At 24.7% G+C, this 21,045-nt stretch overlaps 1 protein-coding gene across 1 annotated transcript in view; it reads right to left on the reverse strand.

The window, feature by feature from the left end:
• Nucleotides 1-20,767, reverse strand: part of LOC122854454 — a 32,987-nt gene extending 12,220 nt beyond the window's left edge. The window contains exon 1 of the mRNA XM_044155111.1: nucleotides 20,638-20,767. The gene's annotated coding sequence lies outside the window, so the exon portion shown is untranslated. The remainder of the gene's footprint in view (nucleotides 1-20,637) is intronic.
• Between the last annotated feature and the right edge of the window lie 278 nt (nucleotides 20,768-21,045).

The following is a 21,045-nucleotide window of genomic DNA, read 5'->3' on the forward strand; positions in this document are numbered from 1 at the left end:
ACATATATGTACAAATAAAAGTCCGCAAGCACCTCTACCTGATGCTCCCTTCCGCGATGTTAGCATCATCACCGCCATAATGACAAGACTCGCTCTCTCTCTTGTTCACAATCACTCGAGTATATATACACGTTCACCAAGTTATACATCTTTCGAGGCATGTATACTCACATGGACTTGGAATAATTTCTACACGTATACGCGTTGTATAGGATAGGATAGGATAGCTATCGGTGAATCGTGCCCTATCATCGCCAAAGCGATCATCATTACGTCCCAGTGTACATATACTGCCATCATCACCCCCATATATATACTGACTACATATATTCCTTCTCCTTTTTCACTACTGTAACTTCAATTTAATTCCCATCGTTTCAAGACATCGTGCAAACCGCACCTTTCTTAATATATTTTTAATAGTTTTAAGGTAATATATCTTTTATTATTATTATAATTTTCATTCAATATTTATTTAATAATATATATACCATCGGAAATATAATTATATAGTAAATTGAAAAATATATTTAGTGCAGTTGAGCTTTAAATATATATAAAAATAAAAATTGTTTTTTAATTTAATTATCATTTTCCTTGGTAGAAATTTGTAAGCACATAAGTCGGTTAAGTCGGACCAACTGAATTTTTCTACAAGGCTTATTAATTTTTTTTTATAATTAAAATATAGACAAAACGAATTTTTGTTTGTTAATAATTTTTTATAATTTAAATAGTTGTAAAGTTCTTTAAAATTTATTTCAATAATTATTTAATACTAACTATGAAGATGAGTCGGTCGGTTAATACAAAATGTTGTAAAATTGATGATATTTTCGATTCATAAGTTCTTAACGAGATATCGCGGTGAAGCGAAAACTCTAAAGAAGTTAAAACTGTAATTGGCATTTCGCAGAAGCGCGGGCTCGTTAGGAACCAAGTAAACACGATCTCACCGCTACGCGCAGAGTTTCACGACGAACAAACCAAGCGTGTCGGGATAAACGGTACGAGCTGACTGATCGTTTTCTTTACTTTTTTAAAACATTTTTTTTTTCTTTTTTACTACTATAAATATTGAGAATAAAAAAAATAATGTTAAATATAAATTGACATGTACTTTTTTGTTGTTTAAAATGATAAATTAGCAAAATTTAATTTGGAGAGATTTAATTTTCAGTCTTTTTTTAATTTAAAATTTTTGAACTTGCAATATCTGCTGTTACATTGACATCAGCCTTATCCAAGGCAATATTACACAGATATATAAAAAATAAATAATACTCTCTGAGTTACGTAAATATATATACTAAGAGAGACCTCGGCACCATTATCTCGGTCATTCGACTCTCAGCTGGAAATAAAAAACCGTCTTGATACATATGCAATTTTATAAATATTTTTTTTTAATTTAATTTTATCAGATATTCCATTGTTTTGATGTTTTTTTTATTATCATTATTTTCCACTTGAACATTGAGATTGTACAATTCCCTATTACGTAATCAAAAGTTTAACCAGTCTATAAAAATTTTTATTTACATTATTATTCGAGATCAAGTCCAACGAGTAGCTCGAGATAATATTACGTGAATAAAATGAACATCTCATTATAAATCAATTATAAAAACAATCTCAATATCAATTACGTAAGGCTTTATTATTATTTTTTTTTTTTTCAAGACTTAAAGTTCAGACTCCATTGACCTGAAGTAGCTTTAATTTTATTTTGACAACTAATCTCAGTACATTCACCTGTCATTGTTATTATGTTTTTTTAATTGTTGGTTATAGATTTTTTTCTTCTCAGTGTATATGAAATATTTTTTGATAAAAGAGTTTTGTATACAGGACGATTAAAAATAGTACCGTCTAGTCAATGGTTATATAAAGCTCGTTATTTGGTCACTTTGCCTAGTCGACTGTTACTTTATCCTCAATCCCTTTGAAGCAAAAACAAAAAAAATTCAACTCTTTTTTCATTTTTCTTTTGCTGACTCAATGCTTTATCCAGTATATATATTTCAGCCTCAAAATACAGCTTTAGCTCTAATACAATATCAGGGCTGTTTGTTTTAATATATATATTTTTCTTTTTTATTAAAATTTTATTATTTACATTGTGTATTTTTTTCTCTTTGATTTATTATATGCCAACAATGTATGTAAATATATTTTAGACTCGAGGGGGTAACAAGAGTTGAAAAGAAAAATTGCAAGGTGCCCCAGATGAGTCGAAAATTTATACGAACCTGGGACTTGTAAACAGCATTAATTGTATATGTTTATGTACACCAATATCAAGTTATATACGTACTTTATTTATCGATTTTAAAATACATAAAAAAAAAAAAATGTGTATGTAATGTGACATGACAGCATATAGCTGTTACTGGCTACCATAAATATTTTTTTCTGAATATATATACAGTCTGACCTTTTACCTACTACAATTTTATATTCATAGTTATTTTGATACTAAAAAAAGAAAATTTTTTATTACAATGTTTCTTTGTCAATAAATATATTCATTTTTTCAATTATTTTATATATTTTTATTCAAAGTATCTATTGACAATTGCTCTTCAAATTTTATATATACTTTTATGAGTTGAGAAATAAAAAAATATTATTTTCAATTGTTAAGAACCGTTGGGTAATATTGGCAGTTGGGTTATTTTTAAAGATATCTACTGATGCGTTTTTGTAGTTTTTTAAATATTAAAACGATGTCTCGGTGAAAAATATCTTTTTGACATGAAAATTGTCGTTATATAATGGCAGTCAAGCAAAAAAGGTTTTAGCTAAAAGAAAAAAAGTATATAACTTAACCGTAGTCATCATACTTTTTTTCTACCATCTTGTTTTTGTGTCTGCAGTTTTTTTTACATTATCTTAAAGATTTTTCATTTTTTTTTTTAACTTTTTCTTTTCATTTCTCTTGTGCCTCAAAGTCAGATACATATAATGACCCGGTCTGTCTAACTGAATTGCAGTGGAAGAGGATGTAAGCTAGCCACATGAAAAAGATATAAACTCTATCACAAAAGAAGCATCACAAGAGTTTAAAATAAAGTGAGAAAAAGGTGAAAATGTTAAACCTTTTTGGTGGTATAATTTATCCAACAGTTGGGTGTGTTTTCTGTACAATGACACTGACATTGACATATTGTATAAATCTCTATTTAAATCATACACATGACAAAAATAATAATAAGGGTTAGACACAGAAGATACATGCACCAATTTCACATATTGTACACAAAACATTGAGTGATATTAGCAAGCTGAAAGCTGATATTGATGTACATATTTATGTATTATTCACTCAGGGCTATATAATTCATAAGAAGCTTTAATAAACGAGCATTGATTTTGATGAACATTCAGGCACATGAGCATCATTTCAATTCATCAACAGAATATCTATTTCAAATACATGTTGAATTTATATATTTGAATATATATAATAGCACTTAGACATGACGTTAATCTATTTTTAATTAGTAATCTCGTTTTACTACTTTTTAAATTGATTGATAATATCAATGTGCTTAATTAAATTATCAGCTTATAGTGGTTTTTGATTTTTTTTTCATTTTTATATTTATGATATATAGCTTTGGAAAAATATCATGTGGTTGTCACGGTATTTTATATACTGTTTTTTCGATTGTATAAATCAATTTTGTAGTTTGATATGAATATACTGTTTTTTTAAAAAAAAATAAATTCTTTATAAAATTGAATGTATGATTTATTTAATTTTGTTGTGCATGCAAAAATCAATATCAAATGTTGCAACTTTTTGTTTATAAAAATTTGTTTTTCATTTATTTTTTTTTTTTTTTTAGAAATGTTATTTTAATACTTTAAAACTTTACTGAAAAATATTTTTTAAAAAATTCAATTTGAGACTATTATTATTGATATGAAAACGAAAAAAAAAAAAAATACAAATGTATTTCAACATTTTTAAAATTCACAAAAACTTTATAAATAAATTTTTCATTTCAAAAAATTCAATATTATTTTTTATTTTATACAGAGAGAATTTTTTATTATTTTACTTTGATATTTTGTTGATTGTTAGTTAAGCTTTAAATACACATTACAATATTACTGTTATTTTATAATTTTTTTTTTTTTATTTTGACGTTGACAACCTTAAATTTGCTGTCCCTATTGAATTTCAATTTTAATTTGCATACAGTACAATGAAAATTATAACAATTGCATGATCACATACAAACGTCATGATCACACTGGCTTTCTCAAGCCCCAAGTTTCTCTGCAATTCAAACTTGTTAACAATAATTTGAATAGTAAATTGTAAATAAATTTATTTATAAATAATTTCTAATTATCCAAACAAAAAAAAAAAATCAAGAATAAGGTAAATTAGTAACTTGTTTGCATATTTATAAGATTAGAATGACTAATGTTGCACGTTAAGTCTTCAAATCACACGTAAAATAAATGACAAGTGATAGACAGACATGGCAAATGAATAGAACGGTAATACATATTTACACAAGGGTATGTATTATTTTATATTACCAATAATGCGTTTTAAAACATTCATTATGCAGATGTATCATCATCATCAATAGTGTATACATCAAAACATGACCATAAAAAAAAATAAAAGAGAATAAAAAAAACAACAAACTACTGTAGACAAAGCAGAACAAACACATGAGATAATATGATATCAGGGATTTGTGTTTTTTTTTTTTATCGATATGTTTTGTTTATCATTATATATGCAACAGAAAATGACATCGACATGACTAAATACTATATACATTTATATGTATATCCAATGGTGAACAAAAGAAAAACATACAAAGTTTGCGTGTCAGCATTATTAATAGATGAAGGCTTGAGTAATCATCTGATTGGAACAGATAAAAAAAGCAAAAGCAAAGCAAAAAAAAAACGAATAGAACAGAATAATTGTGCTAATCCTCATCAACATCATCATCATCTACATTTACAGTAACTTTAATGTAAAATTATAATTTAATGTTAATATAAATTTTTCTTGATTAAAAAGTAAACGTAACAAGTTTAATTGCAACTTATTTTGTTGTATTTTAATTTTTTTTAATATAATTTATAATTTTATATAAATTTTATTGTGTGATAATGAATATAATGATTATCATGATATTAGGTTTATTTACATATTCCATACACGATATTAATCCATCAATCATTTTTTTAAAAAATTATAAAAATAATTATTATTCCTCCCTTATTGTGTATGAAACTGTTTATACTTTACTATATATAATTAATTATTTATGTATTATTTATAAATATAATTTTTTTATAACTGAAATTTTTTTTTGTTAAATGAAAACAGCTGATTATTATTTCTTTACTTTCCTAACACAACACCTGGTTGCACACGTCACGGATAATTAGCGATTCTTGGAATTTTAATGATTCAACGAAAATTCAATGAGACAATGGATCGTCCATGTATTTATTTATAAATATAATATTTTAAATAAAAATATATATTTTATTATTCGAAAAAAAAAAATATTATTCACATAAAAAAAAACCTATTTGTATTTTTATTTTTCAAATATTAAATAGTATATGTTTTTAAACGAAAAATTAACTTTCTAAAATCATGGTAAGAAAAGAAAGAAAAAAAAAGAACTATTTATTATAAAATATTTTTAAATAACAACAAGCTAACAGTTAGATTTGAAATAAATTTAAAAATTGTTGCTTAAAAAAATTAATAATATACCATATGATAATAAAAAAAAAAATAATAACAATAAAATCACCAGGACACAAATTGTGTTTAACAACATAATCGTGATAATGACGTTCCAAGAACCTAACAGTATTACACTTAATAAATTATAATATATTTTTTTTTGCACGATCATCAACTTACAATAATATGAAAAAAAAAAAAAAACCATACTGCATGTGGTTTTATTTAAAATAATATTAAAACATTCATATATATTTATAAAAATATATGAGATGAAAGTTAAAGCTCAATTTAAAATATATTCAAATAAATAATAAATTTATTTATTAAACAATATTTGTTTATGAAATTTTGAACATTATTATGATGAAAAAAAAAAAAAAAAAAAAATTCAAGAAAAAAAATAAATAAATCAATAACAAAAATAAAAAAAAATTAAAACATTAATAGCATGCCATTAATTTCTCGCACGATTGAACATCATAAACTTGATTTAACAAAATACATATATGTATATATAGTTTCGATGAATATCATACGATGTTATATTAAAACACCGACTTCCCATTAGTGGCAACATACGCGTACACAATCTTGTACATGTCGGCAATGAACCAATTCAACACAAACACATACAGTGCAGTTGCTTTGTTCATGTTTTTTAATTTAATTTATAATTTTCATATTTTTTTTATTTATATATTTATTTATACTGTTGAATTTTATTTACTATGATCATCGTGTGTGCATATAGTGATTTCACTTGGCTCTTCTGAACTGTCGTAGACTCGTAGTGGCGTGGGATAAATGATAGTCGTGCAACGAAGTAGTACCAACACAGTAGCATGTGATAAATTTAATAGCAATCATATAGATGGATATTTGTATAATCTGTATAATACATTTAAGCTTATGGTTATCCATATACCACCTGCGTTTGTTTCATATAATATATCATATTTTATTTTATCAACAATGCAGTTATTTTGTTATTTAAAAAACTATATTGTAAATGTATTTTTAAAAAATTTAAATATAAATATAATTGTATATTTGTATGTACTGTTGTTTAATGTAAAAAATGAATCCATATTTGGAGTTACTATGTAAATTATCAAGACATGTAATAACAGCTGCTGTTAATATTCAACTGACCTTATATTGAAATTTTTTATTTATTTAATTTTTGATATTACTGCATGTTATTAATAATAAATGTTAAATTAATGACCCATCAAAATATCATTTAAGGATTTTTACAAGTCCCAAGTTTGTATATGTAATTTGTTGTTGAAAAAGTTTAATTATTTCTTTGCATTTCTTGTATTTTAAATTCACGAGATTTAGATAAAGATAGAGTTTATTTATTTTTAGTATGTATATTTATATTTTTTTTTTTAAATAATAGATTCCCTCAGTGATATATATGTAAAACAATGAAAACAGAATACTCAATAATAAAGTTTACATTGTCACGTGTCGTTTATTTAGCATAGAGAGAAATGATATTTGTATTTTATGTGAAATAAAGTGTATTTCAATGTTGTGTTTCTCTCAAGAGGATGCTACCCTCCAATGCACATATTTGTGTACTAGACCTTTATCATAGAACAATGACAATAATAACAAACTAACACTATCCAATGGCTTAACACAATCAGGGCTATCTACTTTGTCTTTAAAATTACAATGAACGCGATATTCTACATGGTTAAATTGAGACTGTAAATTATTGTTTTAGTCAACATGTTTTAATTTCATATATAAACATTACTAACACGTGTATATAAATTTCAAAGAAAAAAAAATAAAGTTTTATAATTTAAATTTGTTTGATTTTCTAATAAAAGCTAATTACTTAAATTATTAAAATAAATATAAAAACTCATTATAATATAAAATATATATGAATAACAAAATATTATATTTTTAAATTTAAATACTTTCAGTTCTACTAATGATGTACTTAGTTCATCAAAAATATAATTTTCTTTGCGATAAAACTTTCACGTTTTGTGGATTTTTTTATTTTTTTTTATTCTTAATAATTTTATATTATTTCTTGTTGAATTTTATTTTTTTTTCTATTTCTTTACACAGTTAGCAAAAGTTGTTTTTTTTTTATTTTTTTTTTTTTTTCCTCTCAACGAAAGTATATTAAACTGCCAGGTGAAGAAAAAAAATAAATAATAAAAAAGGTAGAATGAAAAAAAAATATATATATAAAATAAAATAAAATAAAAAATAAAATAATTGATGACCGATTCAAAGTCGTAAAGTAAGCCAACGATAAAAGTCAGTGGCTGGAGCAGTCAACTCAAACGAGCGTCTATACGAGTTCTCTTCAACTTCCATTCACTTGTACATAGTTTTATATATATACATAGTTATTCTTTCTTTGTTATATACATACTTATTTATTGTAAATTTTTTCTTTTACTTTGACCGTCATCATCATTGTGTGTGCATATATAGTTATACATTTATTCCTTCAACTTGTATGGACGTCTAATAACACCCCTTGAGACGAGACTTCACTTGAATTTCACCCTTATTCATCCTTTTTATATTTTTTGTTTTTTCAAATGAACCTCTAAAAAACCACCACCATCACCACCTCTTGCTCTTCTCCTCATTTTTTTTTTTTAAAACTCTTTTACCCACTTGCATAACCACCCTCTCTCATTGTGTATGGTATTAGGTATCCTACTTTCTTCTTCATCGAGCCAGTCTGTGTCTAGACTCTACACCAAATTTCGCATCTATATATCTTTTTGGCCCTGATGGCTGCATGCACCAGTGGCAACCAACGATAACTCCTACATAAACCACCGCCACCACCACTACTACCACCCACCACCCAACACTTATCTATTTATCTCTTCTTCATTTTGCATTATCATTCTCTCTCAATCTCTCTCAATCTCTTTCATATACACCAAGTCCTTGTATTTCTCTACACTTGACTTTTACTCTCTAAAATTCTCTCTCTCGTGTTTAAAACTTTAATATATACATGGTCTTTCTTTGTCTCTCTTACACATTACAAACAAAACTTTGTTGTTTTGAATTATTTGATATTTCTGCTAATGTTGTTCACGCATATTTTATCATTAAATGACCTGTCTCATCCTGACTTTGATTTATCAAATTGATTAAAAATGATGAGAAAGATAAAAAAAAAAAATAAAAACCCAGAATGTAATCAATTGATGATGATGTGATTGTAGTTTAGATACATAAATAATTTGTTTTTTTTTTTAATAAGCCTCTTACGTATTTATAAAACCGACTTTATTTATTTATTTTTTTATATTTTTCATTGGTCATCTATATAAACCAACGGTCACGCTATTTTTGCATTTCCTCAGCATAATTAACTAATGTTTTTATATTTACTTTTTCATCAGTTTATATCAGTATAAAACAAAGAAAATAATAAACAAAAATATATGTAAAAATAAAAGCAAATTAATAATATGGGATTGTCATGAAACTAATGGGTGAGGCATTTTGTAAATGTGTGTGTATGTTGGTGAACCTTGATGGATCGTTTTACACGTTTTAGCTTGATTGTCATGAAAGTGCGATTACACATAAAAAATGTGAAATTCAGATTAAAAAAAAAATATGTTTAAAAAAGAATTTTCCTTTTTTTTTATTATTTTTTAACATGAGTTATTCATATACCAAGTTATTTGCGTGATTCAAGTAAATGTGTATATATCCTTGACGATATGAAGAAAATAAAAAAAAATATTTCAAAGAAAAATATTGCAAGGTAAAGAAGAAAAAAAAAATAATAATAATGAAAAAAAAAAAAAAGTAGAAGAGATAAATATTTCGTCGCACTTTTGATATACATGCATTCATGTGGAATATCAGCCGACAGGGATCTTCTTGCCTCAGGAAAAGATAACGCACCTCCAAATACAAAATTTTGTACATATATAAATACACATATAACTTGTAATTTTCCATTTCACAAAACACAGCCAATAACGTGCTTTCTAACGTACGAAATATTACATTGAGCGTGGAATCACTTATTTCGATATTATCACATGAAATTTCGAAATATTAAAAATATACTCTCATTACTATTATTAATTTTTAAACAAAATAAAAAACATTTGACGCTCTCTATGGATTTAGTGATTATATATATAAAAAAATTTTATTTTTTTTTTTAATTAAAAAAGGAGGAAAAAAAGTAAAATTGATGATGAAAAAAATATCGAAAAAATCAAAATCCATTAAAAACAATTTATAAATAATCCTCTGAAGATTATCAGATAAATATAAATTTTCGTTTTTATAAAATTGAAATAATAATAATACAGAAGCATTGTTATGATGAAAAACAACAAGATAATGTAGGAGTGGTCGAAGAAATCAGTCAAACGAATAAAAAATAAAAAAAAAAAAAAAGCTCATGTTCTCCATGTGCAACAAACATAAACCCAGATATTTATTGCCATGCGATTATAACAAATAAACATATTTACCCAAACAATAAAATAAAATAAAAAATTTTGTAATATTTACGAAAGAAGACATTGCATTAAAATTTGTAATAATAATTTTTTTTTTTTCAAATAAAACTTAATTTTCATAGCATTTCTAAGGTGTTTTTTTTTTTTCATTCTTTACTTTGACTTTGAAATTATTACCACGAAGACTTTACCATGTGGATTATTAGAAAGTTTTTTTATGAAAAGACGGCAAAAGTTGGACGGTGGAAATACATAAACGAAATTCTATTACGAAAGTTAGTAGCCCGAGGGAAATGGTGCACACACGATGCCTTTTCCAAAAGGACTTGGCCTTCTCGTTGAAGTCTCTTGGCGAATTGTAAGTGCCACCTGGCACTATATTGGCACTATATTTTTTTATATATGTTATTTTAAGTAGAGAAATACATACATAAAATATTAATATTATTCATATTTTACATTTATGTATGTATCTATGTACAAAAGTGTTTATGTATATATGCTCTTATATTTTTACTGTCACAATTCCCCTCGTTCATCGAGCCAAAAACCTTCTTTGTAAATACAATTTTTTTATTTTTATTATTTTTACTTTATTCTTCCGCTCGTCGTCGTTGTTGTATGTTGAACAGCCTGTCTTTTACCACTTTCTTATATGCCAAAGTTTGCTTACTACACCCTGAACACTTTATATATATTTTTTTTTTCATTTTTTGCAGCTCTTTTTATTCCCGGACACAGTGAAACACGTGGATGTATATTGTCTCATGAATTTTCGCAAAAATATCAAAAGAATTGTATCATATATATATATTTTTTTTTTTTCTCTAAAATATTCCACACTTTTTATGTATTCTTTTTTAAAGTGGATATTACTTTTATACCTACGAAGATTTTATTTTATTTTTTCATTCTTTTTAAATGCACAGTTTTGAAATAAATATTTACATTTGAAATTTTTTTGTTACTTATAAATATTATCGCAAAATGAAAAGAAAAAAAAAAATAACAATAAATACATTTGTCTTATTTTATTTTGAATACTTTTTGATTAAACGAATAAAAAATTATATAATAAACTAGATGCATTTGAGAATGAAAAAAAAAAAAAAAAATAGTGAATGAAGTATCTTAGTTTAAGAATAAAGGTCGTAGGGACAGACAGAGCCGGAAATATTACATAGAATACAGAAGCAAGCACAGCATTTGCTTTAAATTAGAGTAATTCATTTGGCTTGTGCTTTAGTCAACTCTGTATGCATGCAAATTATTATCATATATTTACATACACACATACATATGTATGCAAATGATATGTGTATAGAGACATCAAGTTTCAAGACAACTGATTCATCCCTATTCACGTTTTAGAATAAAATAAAATCTCTTCAAGTTTAAAAGACAAAATCACTTTGATAAAGCTCTATGTCTATATATATCTCTTATACTCGCTGTTGTAAATGTTGAAGACTTACACTTGCCAAGCAAAAAAAGAATAAAATCTCGCAGTAATATATGCTGCCAGAGAGACAAGATCAGTGATGAATTCATTATCCTCATATTTCAAAATAATTTTATAAAACATCAATGGAAAAAAAAAAAAATATATGTAAAATATAAAAAAAATAATAGTCATTTAATTATATAACGTTGTAAAAGAATAAAAAAAAATTTACATACTTGATTTACATAATATAATTTTAAAATAAGTGTAAAAATTAATCAAGAGTATTTGTTGAATGAATAAACTGGATAAAGATAATATGGCAAAAATCGTAAAGTAGACAGTAAAGTACATGTAAAGTAGTGAATGATGAAAGTACATAGTACAAGTTGATGGTTTGTATTTACTAGAATAGACCATCAAAGTGTGTGTGTGTGTGTTCAGTAGTGTGAATAAAATTCAAAAAGGGAGATAGTATATAAACATGTTGTAAATAAGGGTTAATAGTTTGTACGATAAACAACGGAAATGATGGAAAATGACAGGTAAATAGCAAAGGCAAACTGAATTGAATTAACGATGAGGCTATTTAAAAAAAACTTTAGAAGTTTTAAACAAAATTCATCAACGATTTGATATTGTATTTAGGAAATATGAATATAATCATATGAAGAATAATTTAAACAATAATTTTAAACTAACAATTATATTTATTATTTTGATTTTTCATCTCATTTTATACTTGTCAGTCTACTGTAAATTGAGATAATATACTGTCTGACATTGAGACTCATCAAGCGCATGTTTATTCAAATCAGTTTATACTAACAAAATGCCATTCTCGCATAATCCTACATCTCATTTAATTCAACAATTGTAGATTTTCATTTAAATAAATTCAATAATTTTTATAATAAAAATTTATTTATTAAAAAATTAAAGGTTAAAAAAGTTTTTTTTTTTTTTCAAAACACAATATAATTTAATAATTATTTTAAAATATTTTTTCTACTAATAAAAATTATATTTTATTTAATTTAAAATTTCATAAAATAAAGTATAAAAAAAAAATTTTTACAAATTAAATTTTTATTTGCAGACACTTAATTATAGACTATAAAATAAAAAAAAAAATTAAAATAAATAATATAGTGGGATATAAAACATAGTAATTTAAAAAAAAAATTATTATGAAATATTATTTTTTTAAATTTACTATTTTAAAATTAAGAGAAAAAAATTGTAAATTTATTTAAATATAATTTTAAATAAAATCTGACAATGTCACGTTACTTGTCCTACAAATCTCAAAACACCATTCAAGATCAGCCATCCGTTGGTGAATAGCTAAAACTATATTTATGCGTATGACTATTGTAAAATCCATGAAAAAATTATCTTTAAATCTATATATAAATATTAAATATATCCAAAAGGCATAACTAAAAAAATATGACGAAGGAGGGTCAGTTTGCATATGTGAAATTAAACAATTGTTCGATTATTATCAAGCGTGACGAATGATAAATATTCAACGAGTGGAATCTCACTTGTACTATGATATAAATTTGTTTGTACAAGCATATCATATTAATGAACTTTTGTTAATACGTATTGACCATAAAATTTTTATTTGATTTTATATTTCGGAGAAATAAATTATGAGCTTTAAAAGGGCGGATATGATGAATAAAGTAACCGGAACAAAGTAAAACACACTAGAAAAAAAAAAAAAAATAGCTGTAGAGATAAAAAAAAAATGTATATAAAAAGGAAATGAAAAACAAAAAAAAAAAATAAAAATAAAGAGTATGTATATGCATGAAAAGAATACGTAAGCCAGCGGGAATATATAGCGGTAAATCATGGGTTACCCGGAGATGAAACTAGCAAAATACAAAGTTGCAAACACTGCACTGATGATGATGGGTGTATATTTATTATTATCATTATTATTTATTATTATTTTGCATATATACAACGCACATTAAAAATGCATAATCAAAAAAAAATAATAATAATATTCGTTTGTGGTATTGTAGTTATAAATCAAATTATTTTTCTTTTAAATATATATAGTACAAAGCAAAAAATAAAAGCTCATTTATGTTAAAGCTCCATACCCCCCAAAAGTTTATTAATTTAAAATCAATTATAGCGCAGATAAAATTGCCAAATTTATCTTATTAATAATATTAATAATGACTTTTACTAAAAGCCCTTGAAATTCAAGTCAAATAATAATTTAAACAATTTTTTTCAACTCTGCTATTATGTATTTTAAAAAGCTCTATATATTTATTCACTAAAATTAAAAATATTTTTCCGACACATTAAATTTTTTTAAAGCTGAGATTGTGTAAATTTAAATTATGCAAAATTATGAAAATAAAGAATATTAACACAAACATGAATGATCTAGACAGGAACTATTGAATTATTTAATCAACATAAATATCTTAGTAGTATATCCAGTATGTATACATATAAAAGTAGACATGTACTTGTTCAAAAATCCATACGTATTTTGTGTGATTCTAACACTATATTAGCAATGCATATATATAGCATAGAGTTATAGTATTTGCCTTTGTGTTTATAATCTAATATGATCTAACAACTCTTAATATGGAATAATAACACGTGACTATTGAATGCTCAATTTGAGATCATTACAGAATAATGAGTATTAAAAAAAATATTAAAAAAAAAAAAATAATTTACTCAATAAACTGAACAACATTTATATATAAAATTCAAACATATTATAAGTTCAACGACCTTTAATATTGTTTACAAAAATCCAACGTGACCTTAGGTGTCGTCTTTGGCTATTCGTCTTCTTCCTCTTTCATTCGCAGTCACGTTGGCGTTCCACTTAAATATATAATAAAATTAAAAAAAAAAAAAAATCAACACGACCAAGATTCAACACAGTCTACGCCTCTTTTTAAAATGATAATTAATTTGTATAGTCAAGCGCATAAAAGACACCTGATGTTGAACATCTATAAATCATTTTTAAAAAAATATATATATTTCTTTTTATCCTTTGTTTCATAAATATAAATAAATAAAATAATAATAAAAATACCGTTAAGCCCTTTATTTTATTTTTAAAAACCCATAAATATGATTTATTGAGAACGACTTTTTGCCAGCAGCGATTATTATATACTGATAACACACTGCAGTTATAAATGTGATAATAACACGTTAACTTTGCAACGATGATTCAAACTCAAAATAAAATTCAAAAAAAAAAAAACAAACTTGATAGTGTCAGGGGTTGTTTTTATATTTTTTTTTATTTTTTGTTCAAATGGATATTGTTCTATCTCAATGAATTGTCAAACAAAAATATAAAAATTAAATTTAAAAAAAATATAAATATAGAGCAACACTGTGATGGTAAAAAGAAACGAGGGGATTTTTTAAAACTGCTGTATATTTTTGCATGTCGAAAATGGCTTTTCAGATAACATCATGATTATTGGACTGAACCATGTACATTTTGGGTGTGTATATATATAAAATATATATACATATATAGAAGAAGGGTAAATGTAGACATTGGCTAGTGCAAGGATGAGGAGGATTTGTAAATGAGATTGTATTGGATGCTATGTAGAATATGGTAATAGCCATTTCCGTTGGACCACTTCATTTCCGGCTAGCGAATAGTCGAAATTGGCCATTTGAAATTCTGTTTATATATCTAAATCCACAACGATATTACCAATTATATATATATATGAAATTTGCAAATAACATTACAATAAACATACTAACAATTTCAATAATTTACATATATAAATAATTATAATACGTAATAATAATTATTAAATTTAAAATTTGTCTAATTATAATACTGTATATTATATTTAAAATTTAAATATTTATATTTACTTTAAATTAATTATTGACAATTTTATCAGTCAACACAATAATAAATTTTATAAATTTTTGGCAGATAATTTTCCTTTTTAAATGAATCATAAATAAATTTAGCTTTTAAATACACAAGCATAAAATCTATTTTAAAATATAAATTAAAAAAAAAAAAAAAATTATATATAAAATAAACGATAAATTATAACTTGTGCGAGTATAAAAAGAAAAAAAAAAAATGTCAAAATATTAAATATATATTATTCATCTTTATTTTATGCGTATATTCAATTTTTTTTTTTAGAGAACCCGTAGGGAATTATCAAAACAGCTGGTTGGATAAATATAAAAAACTTGACATACATAATATACGATAACAGAGTATGTTGTTATCGGTCACATTTGAGTAATTATATATGTTGTAAAGAGAAGGTCAGTTACATTTATTTCAATGTACAAGGACACGTCAAAAAACAATTATGAAATGATAAATTTTCATGTTGTAGTTAAATTGCATCTGCTTGGGTGTTACTTATTATGTTGATACTGATGCTGTTGGTGTTATTGCAAGGAGAGAAAAAGAAGAAGAATAATAATATGAAAAGATTGTAGTTTATTTTTAATCTTTCAATCTTAATATTGCTCTACAGTCAAGCCACAGGCTTATTTTATTATTTTCTAACCACCACACGCATACCATAGATCTATATATACTACAATAATAACACTTAATAACATTTTACCCTACAGTGTTATTTTTATACTGAAGCAATGATATATATATTGTGGAAAATAATAATTATGCTTGGTCAAACTAAATGTGCGTATATTTTTTTTGCATTGTCATTGACATTGCCATTAGTAGTCTATAAAATTACTTTAGTTTTTATTTAAAATGTTTATTTATTTATTTATTTATTTGTGAAAATAAAATCATGACATCAAAGTAGCATGATAAACGTATGTTTAATGTTAAAATTAGAAATAAAGAAAAATTTTATTTAAATAATAAAGTGAGATGATGATGGAAATATTGCACAAGAGAAAGTTTTTTTTTCACTCTTTTTCTACTTGCGATTTTTAATTTTATCAAAAATTTAAGTTAAAACGTATGGGCATACTGTGAATGAATGATGCCTGACCAAGCTTTCGTGCTAACTATTTTTAATCGGTACCTTTCACGCGATATACGATTAAAATCCTTCTGTTTATAGTATAAAATATATATGTATACATGAGTGTTTTATAAATTCACCGACGGCCAGTTTTAAAAGAATAAAAAAGGTAACAGTGAGAAAAAAGTCATAAAAAAAAAAAATTAAGTGTTTGAATATATATCGCGTGAGGATGTCGATGTTTAAATGTGTACAGCTACCGGTAAAGTCTGCAGAGTCAGATTTTGATTTACAATTTATATGTATAAATATATAAAGAGCCTATGTATATATACTTTATGGAGCTTTTAGTCTCTGTATGTGGTCAGCAAAAAAATATAATAAATAAATAAAAAACGACAATTGACAATTGTCCACTCATTTAAAAAAAAAATAAAAAAAAAACTCGTCAGCAAAATGCATTATTTAATTTTTTTTTTATTTTTCTTTTAATTTACGTATGATTGTTTTTTTTTGTATACAATTTTTCCTTCTGTTCTATACAAATGATATTTCACAATTTTTTTCTGGCATTTTAATTTAAGAATTTAAAAAAAAAAAAAACATAATTCATGATTAAGGTACGACAAGTCAGTGACAGATCTTCAGAAAGACCGCTCAAAATAATATTTAAAAAATAGAAAAAAAAAAAAAACCAGTAAGCATATTTTTTTTTTGTTCAAGTGGTGATTCAACAGAATTATCAGTTGTCTTACTGCCTACTCACATATCACTATCCTCACAAGATTTTTATTTATTTATTATTTCTTTTTTTTTTTTTTTCTCATTTTGCACATAATTATTTTATTTATCTCGCAGCATGACCATCGACGCGTGACTTTTATACGAAACGTAAGAACCACTCAGCCAAGCATGAACAAAACAGCTGTGTTATGGCACAAAAAAAATCAAAAACCAAATACATAAAAAATGAAAAAAAATTATATATATATTATTGGCAAGTGTCTGCTAGTTTATAAAGAAATAAAATAATAAAAAAATAATGAAATAGAATAATAAACACATTGAATCTCATTCGATCCCAAGATATATATTTTTTTCTCTTTGAACATTTTTTTAAATTGGCACAGGATGGCATATTTACAGCCCCCAAAGGACTCGACATCCACACTTGAACCATCCGAACAATATCAAATCAATTTATATTTTTCCATTCGTATCAAAAAAAAAAAAAAATTGATAAATAAATTTAAATGAATTGAGATGATATAAAAAATGAAATTTCAAATGATTTTTCTTCGATACAGAAAAATTAAATTGATAATTTATTGAACAAAAAAAAAAATATAAAATAAAAGCCAACGAATGAAAAACCGTTCAGTGGTGCTGGTGGTTGTTATATAGAGTTTATAAAAGTTCGCTAACCTCAACATATATATACAATGGCCTACTGACGACTTGCACGAACAATAAAGGATTATATTTTATACACAAGTTATATGTACAGGGTGATACTGGCTTAAAAAAAACAATAAAGATAGAAAAAGATATTATACATGTGTAGTAAGAGTTATAGTGTAAAAAAAAGTAGTAATATAAGAGGAATAGTCAGCCAAAAAAATGGATAATGCAAAGGTCCGCGAGTTCATACACAACATCATACTGCTGCTGTTGCTGAAGAAGCAGAAGCACAAGAAGAAGAAGAAGAGGAAAAAAAAAATCTCGCGTCGACAGGAGGTGAAACGAGTATATGTACTTTTATAGAAAAATAAAAAAAGTTAAGGCAGTTGCATGTGAAAGGTGAACTGACTAATGCAAGTAAGCGAAAAATAATAGGGAGACAGAGAAAAAGCGAATAGAAATAAATGAGAAAGAGTACTCCAGAGAAGAAAAAAATAATAAAAGTAAATTAAATTTATGTATATATATGTATACATAAATACATGATAGATATATTTTTGTCAATATTAATTTATTTATTTTCTTGTTATATTGTCAATAAAATATATTGCAAACCGGTCCGCACCCGGCATGATCAGCTGATCGTGAGAGAGGCCGATGGATCGATTGGTAAATTCGACGACCCCGATTTAGTAAAGACTCACGTGGGTCAGCAAAAGGTGTTTCATATGATGATGTGTTTATAAAAAAAATATATATAAATTGGGATATAAATAAGATGAAAATGAAAGAGAAGTTTAAAAATACGTTTAAAAAAAAAATATAAAAAAAGGCAAGAGTAACAACAGGAGGTAAACACATCATTTGTCAGGTGATTGTGCAAGCTCTTTTTTTTATTTACTCCAATGTCTTTCCTGTTTATAACTTCTACGTATTTTTGTAAAATGATTTTAATCATTAATTTTAATGTTAAAAAAATTTTTGTAATTAAAAAAAATTAAATTTATATTTTAGTTTTCTTCACCTGAATAATAGTTTATCGTATATATTTTCTGAGGTCGTGCACCATTTTAAGTTGATGTGTCACGTCACGAGAAATCGTCGTTGTTTATAACGAGAAACTTTTTGTACCCTGGTTTTTACAATATGACGATAACAAGTCGCGTGATATGCCTGGTTAACCGAGTAATTTTACCTGATAATGAAATAATAATGCTTATAACAATAATAATAATTGTGATGGAAAAAAAAATAATAAAATTAGAAAAATAAATATATAAAAAGAGAAAATTTGTATATATAATAATGATGTTGGTTAAAAAAAAAAATTTCCAATGAAAAATTATTGTTTTTGTTTAGTCATGCAAAACAATGAATATTATTGAAATTAGTTAATTATCAAACATGTAATTTATGACTATAATTTTTTAATTTATTATTGTTTTGTTTAATGAGCAAAAAAAAAAAAAAATTGTATATTAAATTTCATGGAATTTTTTATGAATTATATTATCTTTAAGCCACAAGTAACTTGAGATTTTGGAAATAAAAAATGAGAATTGATAACTAATTGAGAAAATTAAATAATTAAAATTAATTAAGGCAAATTAAAAATGATAATAATACTTGTCTAAAAATCTAATTTAAATAACAAATAAAAATAAAATAAAAAACTCTGTATAGTGGATATAAAAAAAATAATTAAAAAAAAAATGTCCAGTATCCAATTTGCATATTTATAAAATCATATCAAATGTGTATGCATTTTTATGCAAAATTGCTCATTCAATTTTCTTGTAGTTAATAATTAAAATCCCCCAATTTTAAATCACCCCTCGAGTAAATTTCAATGAGTAAATCCTTCACCAACATCATATATACAAGCACAAATTAATTTATCAATTTAAAAATATAAATTGTAACTAATTTTCATCAATTTAAATTCAATAATAAACTGATACAAAGTCACGATGACATATTCAATTGAATGATTTATAATTTTTGCTAATAATTCAGTTGAATGATTTTCACATAACGCACCAGTTGCTTTTAATTAAATTCACTGATATTGCCCAAATAATATAACAACAATTAACTCGTAAATTAAATAACTAAAATTATCAAGTAGAACATTAAAAAAAAAATCAATAACAACAACAACTCAATGGTATTTAAAACAACACAAACAGCTGATCAATATTAAATAAAAATTATTTTAAGTTGAAGAATATTTACTTTAAAAAATAAAAGGATTTCTTGATTATTTTTTGTATTATTATAATTAAAAAAATATATATATTATCAAGTTAAAAATATATCCTAGTGGAAGATGCGGTTGTCGAGGGTAAAGGGCATTTTTAAAAAAATATCATGTAAAACCGGTCGCTGGCCAAGAGCTGGTCGTCAGCTGACGAACCCAGCTGAATCTTGGAGAAAAGGACAGATATATTTCCAGCATTTTAAAATGAAAAATTTTAATAAAATTACATATTTATTATGTAATTTATTAATTTAAAAAATTTATTATATTTATAGTAATTAACTGACCTTGATATGTTAATGTTATAATATTAATAAACGTTGAATAACACTTAAAAACAATTTTTATAACTGAGCTAATACTTTTTTAAACCCACTCACAATGGAATCTTCCAGCAGACTGAGTGAACCGGCGAGCTGTTCCTATCTGCGTGCACACCCACCATTAATCCATTGTAATAAACAATTTTAATATCAATAATATTATTTAATAATTTTAAATAAATACTATAATATTTATTTAATATTATTAAATGTTTATTTTTGGATTTTTATTAATTTTTTATACTATAGTTATTTGATAAATTTTGTCATTTTAAATGCCGCTGTCAGTTGATAAGAACTGTCACTTTCTCAGAGAAAAATAAAAACAAAGTGTGTTTTTGTACTGACTGAGACATCTAACGAATTAAATTT

This window comes from Aphidius gifuensis, linkage group LG4 (assembly GCF_014905175.1).
Source record: "Aphidius gifuensis isolate YNYX2018 linkage group LG4, ASM1490517v1, whole genome shotgun sequence".
Classification (NCBI taxonomy): Eukaryota; Metazoa; Arthropoda; class Insecta; order Hymenoptera; family Braconidae; genus Aphidius; species Aphidius gifuensis.